The sequence below is a fragment of the Panthera tigris genome, chromosome B1 (assembly GCF_018350195.1).
Source record: "Panthera tigris isolate Pti1 chromosome B1, P.tigris_Pti1_mat1.1, whole genome shotgun sequence".
NCBI lineage: Eukaryota > Metazoa > Chordata > Mammalia > Carnivora > Felidae > Panthera > Panthera tigris.
The window spans coordinates 131,787,022-131,808,605 of NC_056663.1; the positions used below are offsets into that span (position 1 = coordinate 131,787,022).

A 21,584-nucleotide genomic window follows, 5' to 3' on the forward strand; every position below is an offset into this window, starting at 1 on the left:
ACCCTTCCTCAAGTTGTTGCTTGTGTCAGAGATACTGTTGTCAGGATTCTGTCGTGCAAAGAGAAAGATAAAAATATCTTTCTGACTCGTGCATTTTCTCCCTTTCCCATCCTCTTGCCAGGAACGCTGGAAATGGATCCCAGGCTGATTGGAGGCATTAGGTCATCAGTTTGAATCCTAGTGGTCGAGAAAGAAATGTGGGTAACAACTAGCTGATGGTGGAGAAGAAAGGAACTCAAGGAGGTATGAGAACCGTTCATTTTACCCTGGACATTTCCTCAAGGCTAGTTTTTCTGGAAAGCCTCCGTCTTCCTGGTTGTTGCAGGACCTGGCTGAGGAACTGTTCCATTTCCTCTGATTCTTTCTCTTGCCTCCTGAGGACTGGCAAAGGGAAGGTCCTGGAACTTTAAAGAGCTGCAGTGTCTATGGGAGAACCTGTAAGGAGAGAAGTCTTCTCAGTATCACCACTTCCTCTCTACCAAGGCTCGGGCTGCTTTCCTTCGAGCATCACACATCAAAAGTGAAGTGAGTCATCTGTTTTTAATTTTTCAAGTGTTCAAACTAAGTAGAGAATCTTGGTTCTATTTTGGTATGGGCTTTAACAAATGCGTCACATAAACCAGTACTTCTTATACTTTAACGTGAATATGAATCACCTGGACATTTAGTTAAAAAGCAGAGTTCTGTGGGTCTGGTTTGGGCCTGAGACCCTGCATTTCTGCAGGCTTGCAGGCAACCTCAGATCTGCTGGTTCATGGACCATGCCTTGAGTAACAAGGCCTTAAATCCTCTAGGCTTTTTGCTTTTCGGGGGAAAAGGATTGGGGATGCTGGTGGAATGAAGGGACTTAACCCAGTACATGATTCATGTAGAGCACCTGAAAAGAAAATCAGTCACCTTCCCTGCCCTGGTTGTACCTGCTTTAGCAGACTGTCTCTAGAATTTGGGGTTTCTGTTAAACAGGTTCTAGATGTGGGAAGCAAAGTCACCCCAAGAGAGAGAGAATGTTGGGCTGCTCCTTACACTGCATGGGTCACATTCAGCAGAGCCAGAAATCTTTAAGTGTTGTAATTTTTGGGATTAAGTGTCCATGTCATGCCTCAACCAGTATAGCTACTGGTCACTTTGAACATTTCGGCTTCAATTAAAAATTATGCATGCTTGAAAAATAACTGGTGTCCCTACCACCTACCATTTCGAGGTGAAGAGTGTAGGATACAGGAATCTGTTACATGGTTTAAAGTCAGTTCGAGTAAGGAATATAATTACTAGGTTTTGTTTTCTTATGAGAGGCCTTTAAACTCTCCCAATAGTAGCTCCATCTTAAGTGATTCACATTTATCTGAAAGTCACTTTTAATCCAAGAGACAATCCAAAAGGAAAAAAATGAATAGATTGGAAGTGTACCTATTCTGTCCCTAGTTGAAGGGAGAAAATAGCAATGGGAGAAAAGAAGGGGGAAAGAAAAGAGAGTGGTGGCCTGGGATATCCTAGCTTTGCAAAATGAATAAAAGAAACCCACCCTAGATATCAAATTCTTACCCACACATGCATGAGAGTCCTTCCAGAATGGTAGCTTGTGTCTTCCTCAGCCAGAGAAATGTGCTAGAAACAGAATAAGTAAATATAAATTTTGTTGTTTTGATGAATGAACATGCTGAAACTATTTGTCATTAAGTTGAGGATTATGCAATGGAATCAAAGTTCAGAGGAATAGACAGGCCTGGTGAAGCCCAGGATGAACCCATTCAACCATCCAGAAAGGGGAGAATTGCTTCTGTTTGAAATAAACTTCAAATAACATTTCTTTCTATTATGGAGTATAACCAGAGGTGATATTTAAAATTTTAACAACCTGAGAGGCACAAACATTGACCAATCAGAACAGAAGCTACTGTAAACAGCCCATATAATAGCAAATGCTAGGCCGTAAGAATGCACAGGACTGAATATTGGCCTAAGCTATTGCAGGTTTTAATGAAATATTTATGGGAGGAGAAATTATAAAGCTACCGATGAATTCAGAGATATATAATGGTATTCCTACCACCATCTGCCAATGCTCTGGCCCCATTTTCTCAGTGAGGACACTTCTCTCTTTTCCTGTCTTGTCAAGGCCAGAGCAACCCCTCATTCCAGCTGTGTATCTCGTACAACCTACACTAAAGAGAATTCTCTTAAGTCACTGCAAGACTCGAACTCCTATCCACTTCCTGAGTAGCAGGGAAGATGCATCTATTCTATCGTAACGAGTTGCAGCAGAAAATGAACCACGTTATCCTTCCATACAAAGCATTGTCACATACATTATCTCACTTGATTTTCACAAACATCGTGGGGTATAGGTCAAGGGGATTACTATTTTACCCTGACAGTTAAGAAATTGAGGCTCTGGTTAAGCAATTGCTAAAAGACACACAGCAGGTTAGTAGGTGTGTGGATTTGACCTGGGCCTGATTGCTTGAAGTTCAGGTTTATCATGTACTTTTACTCATCCTTTCAAGCATCCTCTCAGGACCTTTGACAACCTATATTGTTCTGTAGTAGGATCTTTTTTTTATGACATAATTTGAAAGCTTTGTACATTAAAAAGAATTCGCTTTCTACTTCTTTTGTCAAAATTATTCTCATGTTTGTCTTAAGCTTTGCCTCCATTAAGGCCTTTACTGCACAGGAATAAATGTTTTAGAGCAATGAATTCCAAACTTTGTCGTGCTTAAAAATCACCTGGGGAGCCTGCTAAAACTCAGATTCCTGGGCCCTACCTCCAGAGACTCTGACTCAGTGGGTCGGGGGTCAGGCCTGAGAATTTGCGCTTCTAATAAGCTTCCAGATGAACCTAATGCTGCTAGCCAGAGACCATGCTTTTAGACTATGGGCACAGCTTCAGTATTATTTTATTTTATTTTATTTTATTTTATTTTATTTTATCTTTTAATTTTTTTTAAGATTCTGTTTTTAAGTAATCTCTACACCCATCATGGGGCTCGAACTCACAACGCCAAGATCAAGAGTTGCATGCTCTACCGACTGAACCAGCCAGGCACCCCTTCAGTAGGTATTTTAATATATATTTTTTAATGTTTATTTATTTTTGAAGGAGAGAGAGACAGAGAGTGAGCGGGGGAGGAGCAGAGAGAGAGGGAGACACAGAGTCCAAGGCAGGCTCCAGGCTCTGAGCTGTCAGCACAGAGCCTGATGGGGGACTCGAGCCCACAAACCATGACCTGAGCCGAAGTCGGATGTTCAAAAGACTGAGCCACCCAGGTGCCGCAGTCAGTATTTTAAAATAACATCTTCATGGTTTAGTGAGGGAGCTTAATGTGCTTAATAGCACAGATTATAGAGCCAGAATTCCTGAGTCTGAATATTGATGCCCTCACTTATACAAGCTGTGTAATTCTGGGGAAGTTAACCCTTCTGTGCCTCAGTTTCCTAATCTGTAAAATGGAGACAATGACACTACTACCTTAGAAGAGAGTTGTGAGGATTAAATGGCTTAGCAGTGCCAGGCTCTCTCTATACAAATTTGCTCTTTTATTACTAAGTCTTGCTCAATTCATAATTATACTTTACAATGGAAACAAGAGCAACAAGAATTCACACACATATCAGATGTTCTTTGATGTAGATGTTACCCATGACTTAATCATGAGCCAAACGTGCTCTTATGTTATTTGTGTGAGTCGATGTCCCAGGCTGTCAGTTAGCACTTCCCACCAAGGGGAGAGAGAGCAGACGATGCTGAGAAGTTGGGAAGAGCTTGGTCATTCAGGGCCTTTTGTGTCATCCTCAGGATTTGGACTTAACTCTAATAGTGATGAAAGCCATCAATATAGTTTGAAGGTGGGGAGTACAATCATAATTACATTTTAGGAGTTTAATGCTGCAGTTTGGAGGGTAGTTTGGAAGATGGTGAGGCTACAGGCAGAGGCTGTTTGAATGGACTGTTTGTGATCATCCTGGAGAGAATTAATAAAGGCTTGAACCAAAGCAGTAGGGTAAACTCAGAGCAGCTCCCATGGTTCAGGTGATGGAATGGAGCATATGTCTTGAATCAGAAAGGAAATTTGATCTGTACTAAAACTCCTTAGCTTACACCTCTTCCCTATATTGAAACCCCTTGAGGTTGAGGACTGAGCCTAACTCCTATGTAGTCCCAGCCTCTGGCTCCCAGTAGGCCCCTGATAGATGTTTGGTGAGTGAATGGGTGAGGGAGAACAATCAAATCCTCTTGTGGTCTATAGGTTTCTGTGATCTGGCTCTTACTTATCTCTCCAATCTCACCTTTCTCCTCTCTCACCTTTATTCTGGTCACACTTGCCTTCCTTTGGACCTTTGAAAATGGTCCAACTGTGGCCTCCAGCCCAGAGTGTCAAACTGCTGCCTTTGGGGCAAATCTGTCCTGCCACCTGTTACTATAGATACGATTTTATTGGAACACACTTGCGACCCTTTGAGTGCGTCTTGTTTATGGCTACTTTAGTGTTATAATAGCAGGGTAGAGTAATTATGACAGAGACCACATGGCCTGTGAAGCCCCAGATATTTGCTATCTGGCTCTTTACAGAAAAAGTTTACTGATCCCTACTCTAGTTCTTTGAAATTGCTGTGACCTCTGATTTAAAACTCTAACCTCGACAAAACGACATTAATCAAAAAACTGTGGTACTGACATAAAGAAGAACATACAGACCAATGAAATAGAGTGGAGAGCCCCCAGATAAGCTCTAATGTGTGTGCACAAACGATTTCTGACAAGGGTGTCAAGACCATTCAATGTGGAAAAGACAGTCTTTTGGAAAAAATGATGCTAAGAAAATTGGACATCCACGTGCAAAAGGACTGTCAGACCCTTATCTTGCACCATAGAAAAAATTAAGTCAAAATGAACCACATGCCTAGACATGAAAGTAAAGAGTACAAAACTCTTAGATGAAAACATAGGAGAAAAGCTTCATGATGCTGGATTTGGCAGCGATTTCTTGGAAATGATACCAAAGCACGGGCAACAAAAGAAAAACTAGATAAATTGGACTTCTTCAAAATTAAAAACTTCTGTGTATCAAAGGACATTACTAAAGTAAAAAGACAACCCACATAATGGCAGAAAATATTTGCAAATCATCTAATAAGGAGTTAATATGTAGAATATATAAAGAATTCCTACAACTTAACAACAAAAGCCAAACGACCCAATTAAAAAAGGGTGAAGGACTTGAACAGACATTTCTCCAAAGACGATATACAAATGGCCAATAAGCACATGAAAAGATGCTTAGCATTACTAATCACTAAGGAAATATAAATCAAAACCACAGTGAGATACCACTTCATACTCAACAGATAGCCATAATAATAATAATATAATAAAAGGCACAAAACAAGAGCTGGTATGGATCTGAAGAAACTGCAACCTTTGTGCTTTGCTGGAAGGAATGTAAAACAGTGTTAGCTGCTATGGAAAACAGTTTAGCAGTTCCTCAAAAAATTAAACATGATTAATTTTTAATATGATCACTTCTGGGTATACACTAAAAGAATTAAAAGCAGGCACTCAAATAGACATTTTATACTTCTATTCATAGCAACATTATTCACAAAAGCACAAAGATGAACACCAGAAGAATACCACAAATGTGGTATAAATTTACAATGGAATAGTCATCTTAAAAGTTCTGACACATGGATGAAACTTGGTGATAATTACGCTAAGTGAAATATGCTGGTCATCAAAGGACAAACACTGTATGATTATACTTATATGAGGTACCTAATAGGAGTTGAATTCATAGAAACAGAAAAGAGAATAGTGGTTGCCACTGGGGCCACTGGGGAGTGAGGAGTTATTGATTAGCGTCTGCAGAGTTTCAGTTTGGGGAAATGAGAGAAGTTCTGGAGATGGGTGGTAGTAATGGATGCACAACAATGTTAATGTACTTAATGTCACAAAACTCTACTCCTAAAAAATGGTAAATTTGGGGGTGCCTGGATGGCTCAGTCAGTTAAGCGTCCGACTTCAGCTCAGGTCATGATCTCACAGTTTGTGAGTTCAAGCCCCACATCGGGCTCCTCATTGAGAGTGTGGAGCCTGCTTGGGATTCTCTCCCTTTCCCTGTCTCTCTGCCCCTCCCCTACTTGTGCTCTCTGTCAAAATAAAATAAACTTTAAAAATGGTAAATTTTATGTTATAGATATTTTACCACAGTGCATGGCTGGTTCTTATTCAGTTTTCAGCTTAAAAAGTGGTATTTCTTCAAGGAGGACTCCCATTACTCTTTGTAACTTCCTTGTATCACATATCACTCTCTGAAGTGACTATATATATATTTGATCATCTGTCTTCATAGAATGTAAGCTTCCTGAGGATAGGGTCTTTGTCTAAGTCAAAGCTATATCCTAACACTTAGTTCTTGGCACATCATAGATGCCCAGTAAATATTTGTGGAATAAACTACAGTATACTCTTGAACATCATGAGTTTGAACTGTGGGAGTTTACTTATACATGGATTTTTTAGATAAATATATTGGAAAAATTTTGGAGATTTGTAACAATTCGAAAAAAACTCATAGATGAACTGCATTGCCTATATATATCAAAAAATAAAGAAGTTAGATACGTCATGAAAGCATAAAATATACGTAGATACTATTTTGTCACTTACTACCATAAAATATACACAAATGTATTATAAAAGGTTAAAATTTATCAAAACTGATGCACACAAATGCAGACCATACATGGTGCTGTTTACGGTCAAAAGAAATGTAACCAAATGCGAAGATGCAGGATTAAATCATAACTATGTAAAATTAACTGTAGCACATACTATACTATGCAAGAATTTTGTATCCATCTCTCCTAGCTGTGATGGTGAGCTTAAGTGTTGCCAGTATCCACTTCGAATGCTGTTCGTGATGATGGTCTTCATATGACTGGGTTTTCTCTCCAGTATATTGTGAATCACAGTAAAATGTTTTCTCTTGAGGTTCTTGCATGTTTTTCACCATGCTTAGTGTCACACTATAAACCTTGAATAGTGCCATGGGACCCATGCAAAGTGCCACTAGTGATGCTCAAAGTGCTTCTAAGAAGCAGAGGAAAGTCATGACATGACAAGAAAAAGTTGAGCTGCTTGATATGTACTACATGTAGATGGAGGTCTGCAGTGTGGTTGCCTGCATTTCAAGATAAATGAATCCAGTGTAAGGAACATAGTAAAAAAAAAAAAAAAAAAAAAAAAAAAAGGAAATTCATGAAGCTGTCACTGGAGCTACACCGACGGGGGTGAAAACTTTGTACTTGTTGCAAAATACCTTTTTATCTCCTATTGAAATGCAGCTCTTACTTGGGTACAGGATTAGTATAAGAAAGGCGTACCTATAGACTCAAATATGATTTGAGCAAAAGTGAGGTCATTATATGAAAACTTGAAGCAAAAGGAAGAAGAAAGATCTAAAGCTGGAGGATTTAATGCCAGCAAAGGATGATTTGATCATTTGAACAAGAAGTTTGGCTTGAAAAATGTCAAGAAAGCAGGAGAAGCACCAACCAAGAGGCAGCCAGATGCATTCTCAGACACAGTTTAAAAAATCACTGAGGGGGTGCCTGGGTGGCTCAGTCGGCTGAGCATCCAACTCTTGGTTTCAGCTCAGGTTGTGGTCTCACGGTTTGTGAGTTCTAGCCCCGTGCTGGGCTCTGCACTGGCAGTGTGGAGCCTGCTTAGGATTCTCTGTCTGTCTTCTACCCCTCCCCCACTCACTCTGTCTCTGTCTCTCTCAAATAAATAAAATAAAACTTAAAAAAAAAAGTCATTGAGGAGAAAGGACATCTGCCTTAACAGGTTTTTAATGCAGACCAAAGTGCCCTATTCTGAAAAAAGTGTCACAAAGGACATTTATTAGTAAGGAAGAGAAGCAAGCACCAGGATTTGAGGCAGGAAGGCATAGGCTAATTCTATTTTGTGCAAATGCAGTTGGGTTTATGATCAGAACTGCCTTATCTATAAAGTTGATAATCCCCAAGCCTTGAAGGGGAAAGATAAACACCAGCTGCTACTGTTTTGGTTGTACTACAAGAAAGCCTGGACAAGGATTGGTTCCTTTTTCTCGATTTGTTCCATCAATACTTTATTCTTGAAGTCTGGAAGTACCTTGCCAGCAAGGGACTGCCTTTTAACATTCTTTTGATTTTGGACAATGCCTGTCTACTCAGAACCCCATGAGATGTTGAAGCGGTCTACTTGCCCTCAAACACAATGGCTCTAATTCAACCTCTAGATCATGGAGTCATAAGGATCATTAAAGTTCATTACACACAGTACTTTAGGGAAAGGATTGTCAATACTATGGAAGAGAACTACAATAGAGAGAATATCATGAAAGTCTAGAAGGATTACATCATTGGAGATGCCATTGTTGTTACAGAAAAAGCCACGAAAGCCATCAAGCCCCAAACAATAAATTCCTGCTACAGAAACTGCCCAGATGCTGTGCTTGACCTCACAGAGTTTACAACAGAGCCAAGGAAATCATGAGAGAGATTGTAGATATGGCAAAAAAGGTGGAGGGTGGTTGTGGTGAAGGGTCTCAAGATCTGGATCTTGGGAAATTTAAGAGCTAACAGACATCACACCAGAGGAATTAACAGAAGACGACTCAATGGACATGAGTGCTTCCAAACCAGTGCCAGATGACGAGGAGGAAGATGTAAAAAAAGCAGTGCCAGAAAACAGACTGGCATTAAACAATCTGGCAGAAAGTTCTGACTATCCAAGACTGCTTTGGAGTTCTTTTACAGCATGGAACCTCTGTGATATGGGCACTGAAACTAAAACAAATGGTGGAAGAGGACTGGTAGTATATAGAAACATTTTTAGAGAAAGGAAGAAGCATGAAAGTCGGACAGAAATTACATGTGTTTCCATAAAGTTGCACCTAGTGTGCCTGCTTCTCCTGCCTTCCCTTCTACCTCCCCCATCTGTGTCTCCCCTGACACAACAAGACCAACCAACCTCTCTTTCCTCCTCTTCAGCCTACTCAACGTGAAGATAAGGAAGACCTCTGTGATGATCCACATCCACTTAATGAATAGAAATAATCATCATGATGTACAGTTACTAAATATCTGTTGTGTATGTCTGTGCGTGTCTTTGTGTGAAAATCTAGTAACTGTATAACAAGAGCTGTATTGAGACATTTCGTGTCATTATCATCATTGCCTGAGCGTTCATCGTTCATCATGTAGAACATTGTGTGCAAGAATTGTATGGAAGGGGATAGCCTATCCTTACACAGGCATAACATGAGTGATATTTAATGTAAAATTAATATTGTGCTGGCTTTCTTACTGTTTTACAACTTTGCCTTCAGCAAATTACATTACTGTACTGGATGCTTCTCTGTCTCTGTCTGTGTCTCTCAGTCAGAATAAGTATATATCAGCCTATCATTACAAGTAAGTGTTTTTTTTAAAAAAATGTAACACTGTTTTCAATACTGTATTATGGGGGGACACCTGGCTCAGTAGGTGGAGCATGTGATTCTTGATCTTGGGGTCGTGAGTTCAAGCCCCACATTGGGCCTAGAGCTTACTTTTTAAAAAGGGGACAAAAAAAATAAAAAATAAAATAAAAAAAGGGACAATACTGTATTATGAATATGACTATAATGCTATATGCCATAAAAATTTTATAGTGATTGATTCATTAGTATATTAGCTAGGCTATCACGAAGCAATCATATTGGTTACACTAGGCTACCACAGAGCAATCATACTGCTGCTTCTTCATTATCAATGCATGATTATATCGATAAATAAAAATAATTTCTTTTTCACATTATCTTTTCATTTTTGTTAATTTTTGAAATGTTCATTTATTTTTGAGAGAGAGAGAAAGACAGAGCACAGATGGTGGAGGGACAGAGAGAGAAGGAGACACAGAATCCGAAGCAGGCTCCAGGCTCTGAGCTGTCAGCACAGAGCCTGACATGGGGCTCAAACTCACAAACGGTGAGATCATGACCTGAGTTCAAGTCAGACACTCAATCGACTGAGCCACCCAGGCACCCCTATCTTTGCATTTTTAAAGTCTAGTTTTAGTGATATATATAACATCTGTAGTGTTTTGTATCATATAAGATAATATTGAGGTGCAGCCACTCTGGAAAACAGTATGGGGGTTCCTCAAAAAGTTAAAAATAGAGCTACCCTATGACCCACCAATTGCACTCTAGATATTTACCCAAAGGATACAAAAATACTGATTCAAAGGGATACATGCACCCTGATGTTTATAGCAGCATTATCAACAATAGCCAAATTATGGAAAGAACTCAGATGGCCATCAATGGATGAATGGATAAAGAAGATGTGGTATATAAATGCAACGGAATATTACTCAGCCATAAAAAACAATGAAATCTTGCCATTTACAATGATGTGGATGGAGCTAGAAAGAATAATGCTAAGTCAGAGAAAGACAAATACCACATGATTTCGCTCATATGTGAAATTTAAGAAACAAAGAAATGAGCAATGGAAACAGACAGAGAGACAAACCAGGAAACAGACTCTTAACTATAGAAAACAAAATGATCAGTCCAGAGGGAGGGTGTGTGTGTGTGTGTGTGTGAGTGAAATAGGTGATGGGGATTAAGGAGTGCACTTGTGATGAGCACTGGGTGCTGTTGGGAAGTTTGAGTCACTGTATTGTACAACTTAAATTAATATTACACTGTATGTTAACTAACTGGAATTTAAATAAGAACTTAAGGGGCACCTGGGTGGCTCAGTTAGTTAAGGGTCCAACTCTTGATTTTGGCTCTGGTCATGATCTCATGGTTCGTGTGATCGAGCCCCATGTCAGCCTCTGTGCTGTGTGTGGAGCCTGCTTGGAATTCTCTTTCTCCTTCTGCCTTTCCCCCTGCCTCAGTAAATAAATGAATAAATAAAAACTTCTAGGAAAAGGCAATATTGATGTAGACACTGAGAGATTTTTCATCTTATAAACAATGTAAATTTAGAGTATCAATAAATACAGTACAGTACTATAAATGTATTCTCTCTTCCTTATGATTTTAATAGCATTTTCTCTAGCTCACTTTGTTGTATATAATGTATGAAATATGTGTTAATCAAATGTTTATGTTATCAGTAAAGCTTCCGATAAACAGCAGGCTATTAGTAGTTAAGTTTTTGGGGAGTCAAAAGTGGTATTTTCATCTGCAGTGGTGGTGGGTACCCCCAACCCTCAAGATGTTCAGGGGTCCATTATAATAAAACCAGCTTAATGAGAAAAAGAGAAAGGGCTCCACCTGGAGGTCGTATTAGTAAGTGGGTTCTGTGGGAGTTTTAAAAGCACAATATTCAGGGGTGCCTGGGTGGCTCAGTCGGTTAAGCGTCCGACTTCAGCTCAGGTCATGATCTCATGGTCCGTGAGTTCGAGCCTCGCGTCGGGCTCTGGGCTGATGGCTCAGAGCCTGGAGCCTGCTTCTGATTCTGTGTCTCCCTCTCTCTCTGCCCCTCCTCTGTTCATGCTCTGTCTCTCTCTGTCTCAAAAATAAATAAACATTAAAAAAAATTAAAAAAAAAATAAAAGTACAATATTCAAAAATCAAAGCCAAACTGAAAATCTAACTTCAGTAGTATTAGTTATGATGGTGGCATGAAAGGGCCTGAGAAAGAAATGAATCAAACGTATTTCTTTGAAGTATTTCCGTATGAAGTCCCTTCTTTCCATATTAACTCCCTTCTCAGTCTCCCAATTCCTAGACCTTCAGCAATTCCTCTCCTTCTTCTGCATGTATCCTCTATTCATTTACTTCCTGTCTATGGCTGCTTTCATGCTATAGTGCCAAAATGGAGTGGTTGCTACAGCAACTCCATGGCCCACAATCCTCAAGTGTTTACTCTCTGGCCTTTTACAGAAAAAGCTTGCCAACCAATCCCTAATGTAGATAAAGATAACAGACTGGATATGTTTATTTACTATTCCTCAAGAACTTCCATGATACTCATTCAAATCAATTTATAAATATTTTTTGAGTGCCTACTATGTTTCAGGCACTGTCCTAGGCACCAAGGGTAGAAGAGTGAATGAAATAGAGAACCCTGCTCTTGTAAAGTTCACCTTCTACTGGGAGAAGACAGATAATAAACAATAATGAAATCAATAATATAGTATGTTAGAAGGTGAGAAGGGCTAGAGAGAAAAGCATTGTAAGGGAAGGGGTAATCAGGAAGACAGAGGGAGATTTTGCAATTTTAAATAGAGTGGAGGTGGGATGCCTGGGTGGCTCAGTCAGTTAAGCATCTGACTCTTGATATTGCCTCAGGTCATGATTTCTCAGTTTGTGGGATCAAGCCCTGCCTTAGGCTCCGTGCTGGCAGCACAGAGCCTGCTTGGAATTCTTGCTCTCCCTCTCACTCTGCCCCTCCCCTTCTCATGCCCTCTCTCTCTCTCAAAATAAATAAACAAAAAATAAAAATAAAAAATAGAGTGGAGGAAAGAATTTAGGTAGAGGAAATGGAGGCAGGAGAATGTCTAGCATGGTAGAGAAACACCTTAGGAAGTCAGTGTGCATAGAAGAACCATTCTTTTCCATGGTCCCCACACCTATGCACTCTGGCTCTGTGCAATATTGGCTGCTGGTTTATAGCATACATCCTGTGCTGTAGGACAATATCCTAGCATTACATGGGGTACCAGCTGGCCCTACAATTGAAACTTCAACAGGCCAGATCACTGTTCTATCAAGCTTCTGCAAGATGGAGGACTTTGAAAGCATGAGCCTATCTCTAAACCTGTTTTTTCATAACCTATGACCATAGTCAGAGACAGTTATATGGGATACCATGGCAATGGATTAGACATCCTGTAACTTCAGGATACTAGGGATGGCAGAAGCTTTGTAGGCAGGGAAAGTAAATTTTTACCCAGAATATGAAGCTATCCCTGAGAACATAAATAATGGTTCCCTTTATGATGAGGAGAGTTCATCATAACCAACTGCTACTAGGTAGTCACCTGCCACCCTGGACATTGGTACTGTATCAGTACCTTAGTATTGGCTTCTGCTGTTGACAGATTGGGCACTCAGCAGTAGTTAAAGGCAAAATGGTCTTGGGGAGCTAAAAACCATGTTGTTATCTCACACTTCCTTCCATGCTGCTATGGCCACTTTGTGTGTGGATGTGTTAAGCAAGCATTGGGATGCCTGGAGAAAGAGGCTTCCTTACATTCGCAAAATAGATCCTCTTGATTATCTGATTTTTGACAGCCTTTGCAATCATGGATACCCTCTATTGGATATATACTTGACACTTAAATATTCTCACATTCCAAGAGGCCCATATGCAGTCCATCTTGTCATCTAGCTCCTAGCTGTCTGTCCAATCCAACAGCCACTGCCCATAAATAATTATAGGTCTTTGTACCTCAGGCCATAAAACAATCAACCAGATGTACTCCTCAAAGTTCTGTCTGCTTGGGGGATTTCTCTCAATCATGGTTTTCTGTGGTCATGCCTAAATGGGTCATAGTACAGTGAACATTCACTTTTTGTCAGTGCAGTATCAGGTAAAGATCCATCTGAAGACTAGGCCCATGCTTCATTCCCTTCTGTGAAATGCTCACTGGGAAGTCCCCAAGAGGACTCCCACATAGGTTGAGGAAAAGGCAAGAAAGTGGTAGAAAAAGATATCTTAGTAGTTGTAGCCAAGTGGTTATGCACATTCCTTGTGCTCCTGGACCTGCTAGGACCTGGTCTCCTATATACTACTTCCATATGACAGTGGAAAAGTTGCTGTGCACACGCAGCTTTGTGGCTCATCATGGGAAGTTCAGTGTATGCGGCCATGTGGTAGTGTGTGGTAATGTGTTCGGTCTCAAAAACTTGGGCCAGTAGCAAGCCAGGAGCTCCTCTTCAAGGGGAGAATATATGTCATAAGAGGAGGTGTGGTCTTACTAAACACCTAGAGGTCTGTGCTGTGACAATCCCACTGGAGCCTGCCTCAAGCCATATATACAATCTTTCTCTACAACAATATACTTCTACTACCATTTGGTCTACCAAATTGTTGTCACTCCATGTCGTAGGGCTCAGGTAGCAAGACAGCTTCTTTTGAAACTTCAAGAAGTTTCTTATACCTGACTCCACTCAAAAATGGTAGCTTTACAAATTATCAAATGAAATGGTTCGGAGCAACATGCTGCATGTGACATGTGTTGCTTCCAAGTTTGAAAGAAGCAAGTATGGTGGGTTTTTGTTTTGTTTCTACTTCATGGTGTGAAGTGCAAGGTACAGAAGCTTACGTCTCATTTTATAGAGGGCTATCCTAATGTTCCCCAAATGATGGAGCCTCCACAAATATCACTGGTGTAGTAGACCTATTAAATTTTATGGAATTTAACTCCCATCCTTTGACATATATGTAAATAAGGTATTTTTGATACTTGTTTCTTCCTGTTGGCCAGATCCAATTGGCATAATGACATTAATATACAGAATTGGCCTGATGTCCTCTGGGATATCAAGACAATCAAGGTTCCTCTCAACTAAATTATGATGGTGGGAGAGAGGCTATAGCTCTGGGAAATGAACACAAATGTATACTGTTTTTCCTGATATGGAAATAAATGCAAATTATGTTTAATTTTCCTTATTGATTAGAAAGGAAAATAAAACATTTGATAAGTCAAGAGTTGTATACCAGGTACCAGGTGCTGTGTTGATTGTCTTCACTAGAGAAAAAACATCTTGAGTGGCTGCTGAAATTGGGATTACTACCTGATTAAGACCACAATCATCTAATGTCATTCAGTATGATCCATCTGACTTTTGTACCAGCTAAACAGGTGAGTTACCTAGCAAGGGTGGAGGAATCACCACGCCAGTATCAGAAATTTTTGTTGTTGGTATTAATCCCTGCAATTCTCTCAGGATGTGGTGTTACTTTTAGGTCCATGTCTTGGTACAGAGGAGGCAGGAGTGGGAGGGCAGCCCCAGGGGATTCTTTGATGCTTCCTGCCATAATTGTTGTCACTCCATGTGGGGTCCAAGTTTAGACTAACTTAGGCCAAGATACCATCTATCTGCTCATCTCCATAAGTTGCTACTCTGAATTTTTGAACCTGGTGGCACATTGTGTCCCTGGGAGTCAATGTCATTTAGGAAGCAATATCTAATAATTCCCAGAATCATTGGGTATTTCCTTTCCTCTAGTGTATAGTCACCTAGCAAAAATCTCTGGGGCAATACTCTTTAAGGCTTCTCCCTGGACCAGCGACCATTAGCACCACTTAGAAACTCATTAAAAATGAAAATTCAGAGGCACTGCACCAGCCCCAGTAAGTCAGAATCCCTGGGAATGGGCCTTTAAGAATCAGTGTTGTAATGAGTTCCCAGCACATTTAAAGAGGCAGTGTCTTAGATCAGTAGTTCTCTACAAAATGATTTTACCCCTCAGGTAGGGTTGACAAATAACATATAGGGATCCCGATTAAATTCGAATTTCAGATAAAGAACAAGTATTTTTTTTTTTTAGTATAGATATCTCCATGCAATAGTTTGAATCTGAAATTCAAATTTAATCTGTGTTTTTATTTGCTAAATCTGGTAACCCTACTCTCCAGAGGATATTTGGTAATGTTTTGGCAAACATTTTGGTTGTCACAACTGGGGAAGAGGGTAGGTATGTGTGCTACCGGCATCTTGTGGGTAGAGACTAGATATGCTACCAAACATCCTATAATGTACAAGATAACCACCTACAACAAAGAAATACCCAGGCCAAACTGTCAGTAGTACAGAGGTTGAGAAATGCTAGCTTGGCAGAAGATTTGTGGCATACACCTATGGCTGTGTCGCAGGATCTTTTCTCAGAAGTACCCAGATTTTCCCCTTCATTGAAGCTCTTAGTCTCCAAAATGACTTAGGTCTGGATATTGGGCACAAGGCATACTTTGGCAACTTAGGTTAGGTTCCACCTAACAGACTTAGGTCTTTTTTTCCACATACGTATGTTAAGCAGCATCTTAGCATGCTGTCAGTTTATGAACTTTTGGGACTCCAAAATCAGTTAGCCATTGGCACAAAGCGCAGAAGGTCAAAACACTGATTTTTTAAACTTATTTTTTTACTAAATTTTTTTTTCTTTAATTTGAGAGAGAATTTTTTAATTTGCGTGAGTCAGGGAGGGGCAGAGAGAGACAGAGATAGAGAATCACAAGCAGGCTCCACGCTGAGCCTGGAGCCCAACTTGGGACTCGATTCTACAACCTTGGGATCATGACCTGAGCCAAAATCAAGAGTCAGACACTCAGCTGTCTGAGGCACCCAGGTGCCCCAAAACACTTATTATATGCCCCATCTGTGGCTTGTTGAAGTCATTGCCCCATATTGTTTCTAACAGTCCAGCACTCTGCCAGGCCTTCACCACACCGAATCCCTCTATCCTTATTGATATAAGGATACATTTGCACTGCAGCCTCATCTGCCCATATCTCTGAACTGCAGAGCTCTGCAGGGATGCTGGTGCTTGCCTCACTAATGCATTTCCTAATGTCTTGGTGTCTTTTAGACCTTCCCAGAGGGGTGTAGTCAGGGGGTGTTTGAGGAGGTTGCATATAATGGATCCATTCTTATTTTCCCATAACTTGGCATTCCTTTGCCAAGAGTATGCTAGAGAATATCTGGCATTTCAACCTCATTAACTCTGTGTTATTGTTGAATCCAGGCTTTCATTAGCCGACAGTTTCAAACAGGTAGCACTATCCCCAGTCTTCCAGTCAAAATGTTATATTCCTAACCCTGGAGGAGTACACTTACGTCAATGCTCTTGGCTTAACTGAATATATTTTATCCCCATTGGCTTAACACTTTTAGAATCTATATGCTCAGCTGCTCCCCAGACTCCTGTTGATAACATGTTGGCAAAATCATGTAACTCTGTTAGGGAATAGGCTGCCCCCGCCTAGGCCAGGCTCCCACTGCTCTCTTGGGGGTATCGTTCCAATTTCTTTTGCTGCATGACCAAACTCTCTAAAACCTAGAGGCCTAACCAGCAAGTTGTTGTTATGTCTCATGGTTCTGATTAAATGGATGTGAGAGAGAATGGGAGAGGGATTGATTGGAGAAGGGAATATAGAGAATTCTTTTGAAGAGTTTTGTTGTAAAAGAGAGCAGAGCAATATAGCAGTGGTCATAAGATGTGAGATGAAGAAATATGTTGTTGAAGATGAAAGAAAAAAAACAACATGATTGTATGCTGCTGGGCATGATCCAGTAGTAAGAGATAGATATAGTAGTAAGAGATAGATACATCAGTATATAGTATATAGATATAGGTAGTATATATACCTATTGGCTATATCCATATCAATATCAGTATGCGATGATATATAAGAGAAAGGAGATGGGATTTACTGACAAGTGGAGACATTGTCTCAGGCCTCAGATGAATAGGACATTCATCTAGGCCAGAGTGATAAGAGGGAAGGCAGAGTATGCTGGCCAATAGGCAGATATGGTAGAATCTAGAAGTCTCTTTTGCTTGCTTCAGTTTTCTCAGTGAAGTAGGAAATAAGGTTATCAGCTGAGCTACCTGGATAGCTCAGTTGGTTAGGCATCAGCTCTTGGTTTTGGCTCAGATCATGGTCTCACAGTTCATGAGTTCAAGCCCCACATTGGGCACTACGCTGCCAGTGCAGAGCCTGCTTGGGATTCTCTCTCTCTCCCTCCTCTTCTGCCCCTCCCCAACTCACACATGTGTGCACACTCTCTCTCAAAATAAATAAACAAACTTAAAAAAATTAAAAAAAAATTAGATGAATTGTTATTCTTATGTGTTTTTCTCCCCCCACATTCGGCGGCAAGGATATAGGCGAAGAGTGGGAGAGATCTGGATTTAAGGAGAGTTTGTGGTTTGGCCACACAAATGGCAATGCAAAAGAATAACAAGGGAGTTTGAGGTTGTTTGCTAGGGTATTATTATAATGAATGATCATGGAATTTCATCTGGTATGGAGACTAAAGTGAACAGTGAGGGATGAGGCACAGTGAAGTATTAGCAAAATTAATGGATTGTACATTTTGTGGTGGTCAAAGGTTTGTTGGAGTGGGGTTACTAGGAGTTAGGTGGAAATATGGGATTTGGTGGTCAGAGAGCAAGACAGATAAGATGGCACCGGTAATGACAGTGTCTATGGTGTGACTGGGAGTGTCTGACTGAAGCAAGGTGGAGAGCAAGGACGTTGGAGGAGAGGTTAAGGTAGTCAGGGCCAGCGTGGTGGGAAAATTACCTATGTGTGTATTGAATTTACCATGAAGCAAGACAGACGTAGCATTAGAGACAGTGGGCATGTACCAGGGACTAAAGTTACTGATAAATGGGGCAAGCGAGTCCTGGAGTCTAAAGATAGCAGCAACTGTGAGAGGCAGTCAGTGATAAAGTCTGATGACATGAAATTTGAAGCTGAGATCTTTGTGTGGAAATTAGTAGTAGATGATCTACTTTGGGATGTTCACATTTTGTGGTGGTTTGTGGTGTGAACATGCGATATCAGAATGTGAAATTCCCCGATGTAACCTCAAGGAAAAGGTTTCCATAAAGCCTTTTCATGCTTTAAACACAAGAGGGCGCCAGAGTCTAGCAAGGCTAGGATTATTTTTGCCTTTCCTCCTGCCAAAGCCAGGACAACAGTTACTTTTGAGAGTCAAAGCGGACACAATTAATAATTACTTGGGGCACTACATGCAAACTGGGACTTTCCTATGCAAACTGGCACATATGCTCACACTCTGCTCTGCACTATATAAGCATGGCCAGTTTAATTATGAGCTAAGTCTACACTGAGAGTTCTAATTCCAAAAATCGCTGTAAATATTTTTGACACACAGATTAGAAAGACAAAAATTACCAAACCTACTTTTATCTTGAAGAGGAGATCAAGAAAGACTTTCTCCTCCACCCCACCTCCCTAATGATGTTTATTGCCTCTCCCACTTTTCCCCTCAGGGCATCTGAGTTTGACTTTAAAGTAAGCCAATTGCTGTAGTCCCCCAAAGAATCTCAGGCATTCGAAAGTAATCCAAAGTGTTCTTTAAATTCCTGTAGTGCTTGGGGTTCCTGGGTGGCTCCTTTGGTTAAGCATCTGACTTTGGCTCAGGTCATGATCTCACGGTTTGTGGGCTTGTGAGCTCGAGCCCCGTGTCGGGCTCTGTGCTCACTGCTCACTGCTTGGAGCCTGCTTCAGATTCTGTATCTCCCTCTCTCTCTGCCCCTCCCCTGCTCATGCTCTGTCTCTCTCTCTCTCAAAAATAAATAAACATTAAAAATTAAAAAAAAACTTAAAAAAAATTCCTATAGTCCTTTTCTATATATCACTTATCTTCTGTATTACATAGTTTTAAAAAGAAAACCACAGGCCCAAAATGGAGTCACTTACGTTAAGAGCCCCAGGTCAGTAAACCAAGACTTAATATCCAATCTAACTGTAGTTTTAGCTCCACCAGGAATATGATCTTTAACCAGTCAACATACATTTTCCTGGTTGGTCCTAGGAACTTTACTCATAGATCCCTCTGTTCTCTTTTGGAGGAACAGTGCTTCTTTACTAATAATTTTCCCTTTCCTGATCCTTTTCTGTCTTTAAAAACCTTTCCTTTTCTGCAGCTCAGTGGGACTGCCCTCTCTTTTCTGGGTGGGATGCTGCCTAGTTCATGAATCCATTAATAAAACCAATTAGAGTCTTTAAGATGTACTTGGTTGAATATTTGTTCTTTAGCAGCAGTAATTATTTCTGTACTTGTTTATTTCTTCTTTTAAACATGATTTACAGGCTGAAAACATTAAGAAATTGATGCTAAAAATGGTTCTTCTTAAGGGCTCTGTTTACCACATTCTCTCATTTCTTAATAAGCCAAACTGTTCTTTATTCTTAGTTCAAAAAAAAAAATTAACTCTTGCATATGTTTTTCTATCTATTATCTATCTCTATCTCTATCTATCTATCTATCTATCTATCTATCTATCATCTCTAGCTGTCAGTAATGCAGTATTAACATTATGGAACTTATTTCTACCATTCTTTTTGTTTTGGAGATGCATCCTTCATCATCACTTAATGGGGCTTAATGTATAAGCAGTAGTGATGTGGGAAACAAAGGCAGAAGGAAATGGCAGATAACATTAAGTTTCCTTAAACCCTGTAGCCCATTGACAAATAGTTGAGACAGGTGGAGTATAACATTTCCCCAAGAACTCCTTACTGTCTTAATGCTTTGTTAGAGGGAAAAACAACCTTAGCTTGACAATATTGGAAGCATCATGGAGATAGGGGCATAAATGAGTGATATGCAAATAATCACCATTCATGTGTCCTTATTTGTACCCTAACACTGGTACTTCTTGGTGAAATTTCAAGTTATGCCAATAGCCAAGAGTACACAGTCCAAGCAACATAGCTGATAAGCTTGGCTTGTCAGAATGCTGAAGCAGTTCCTGAAGAGATAGTACATGGGTATATGGGCCACAGAAAGAATGAGGACTAGGACAAAGACTGTAAGAATCAGTTATACCAGACTAATTATACTTCTTTCCAGTATAGTGGTTTTGCCTTGTTAAATTAAAGGAGTTTAATCTGGACTATAGTTTCCATAGAATATCAAAGACACAACCCAGAAAACAGTGAATGATGTTGGAAATAAAATACAAAGTTATGGGGGCATTTTATTCTTAATATAGTTAAAATTTATATAAAATTACTGAAAAAAAAAGTTGTAGTTAATCATCAGATACAATCATTCATTAGGGTTTCTTCTCTAGAGGGTACCTTCGGAAAGGCTTGACTCTGAGAATTGCTAGTAAAAAATAGATGCATTTTCATTTCATGTTGGCAAATGCTTTGGAAAATTGCACCTGTATTTTGACCAAGCCATGTGCACACTTAATAAGCTTAAATGAATATGACTCATTTACAAAATGATGACAGTTGGCATTCCTCTATAGCTTCAGGCATGACATACTACATTATTTCTGTTTCCCACCTCTATTCTTTCCTGACCAACACAGATATTTTTTTTTCTTTTCATTCATTCCAATTAAGAGTGTATTTAAGGTTTCTTCTCTATGTAGCCCACGCGTATTCACCATTTAGTACTGAAATTTTTTTATGGATGTTAAGGAAACCAGGCTGTACAAGGCAAAGCCAGTTATTTTCTTAGGAATCAGTTTGGGGTCCCTTTTAGTACACTAAAGAGGGGGGAAATATTGATCAAGTCTACCTTGTCTTACCCCTATACATTGTTTCTCCTGGGACACCTGGAAGTATTTGTTTAAATCTAGATTTCTCTGTCTGTTTTTTATTATTTATTTATTTATTTACTTATGTATTTATTTATTTATTTATATTTTGAGAGAGAGAGAGAAAACACACAAGAGGGGGAGGGGCAGAGAGAAGGAGAGAGAGAATCCCAAGCAGGCTCCACACCATCAGTGCAGAGCTCGATGTCGGGCTCAAACTCATGAATTGTGAGATCATGACCTGAGATGAGATCAAGAGTCAGATGCTTAACTGACTG

The 21,584-nt window shown here is 40.0% G+C and overlaps 1 protein-coding gene across 1 annotated transcript in view; it reads left to right on the forward strand.

Moving 5' to 3' along the window:
• The first annotated feature begins 366 nt into the window (after positions 1-366).
• ABCG2 (ATP binding cassette subfamily G member 2 (Junior blood group)) overlaps positions 367-21,584 on the forward strand; it is a 131,160-nt gene continuing 109,942 nt past the window's right edge. The window contains exon 1 of the mRNA XM_007074694.3: positions 367-525. The gene's annotated coding sequence lies outside the window, so the exon portion shown is untranslated. The remainder of the gene's footprint in view (positions 526-21,584) is intronic.